Consider the following 977-nt stretch of genomic DNA (forward strand, 5'->3'; position numbering starts at 1 on the left):
GAGATGGATGTCCTATCTAGGTGTCATGTTTGATACTACAATAGGGTGTTCTAGGCAATGCAACTAGGTTTATATCAAGGGAGCCCTCGGCACCATCGCCGATTGGCGTCACACTTCGGACTCCCGGCTCCTCAGTCGGATGGGGAATTTTAACAAACACTTGATCTACCACTTCTCCCGGGCCTCGTCATCCCGGACAAAGCGAGGGGATGTGGCCGATTAGGACTCGTATAGGTCCGATATCTCGCAACATAACTTTACTACCTAGCCTTGTCGTAAATAGAAGCAAATCAAGATAAACATCAACCACACAAGATATATGAACGGAGAAGATTTGCCAATCATTGCCTTGTAGTGGGAGTCTTTTCATCTCCTTGAGAGTTATGTATATTAGTGATTTTGTAGTTTTGACGTTTTGGTTTTTATAAAACGGAGAAGTAGTTCGCCGAGTGCCGTGTTCTCAAGGATGGCAAATTAGAACCGAATCAAGCGTGTGAGTTTTATGATGTTAAGCGACAAGAGTTACAAGATTCACTCAAAGCAAAAGAAATCATGGTGAAGAGGTTTGACGAAAGTAAAACAAAAGTAATCAATTAAAGAAAGAAAGGAGATGGATTATACTACTATAGGGTGTTCTAGGCAATGCAACTAGGTTTCTATCAAGGGAGCCCTCGTCACCATCACCGATTGGCGTCACACTTCGGACTCCCGGCTCCTCAGTCGGATGGGGCATTTTAACAAACACTTGATGTACCACTTCTCCCGGGCCTCGTCATCCTGGACAAAGCGAGGGGAGGTGGCCGATTAGGACTCGTATAGGCCCGATATCTCGCAACATAACTTTACTACCTAGCCTTGTCGTAAAAAGAAGCAAATCAAGATAAACATCAACCACACAAGATATATGAACGGAGAAGATTTGCCAATCATTGCCTTGTAGTTGGAGTATTTTGATCTCCTTGAGAGTTATGTATATT

Source organism: Ipomoea triloba, chromosome 16, assembly GCF_003576645.1.
Source record: "Ipomoea triloba cultivar NCNSP0323 chromosome 16, ASM357664v1".
Taxonomy (NCBI): domain Eukaryota; kingdom Viridiplantae; phylum Streptophyta; class Magnoliopsida; order Solanales; family Convolvulaceae; genus Ipomoea; species Ipomoea triloba.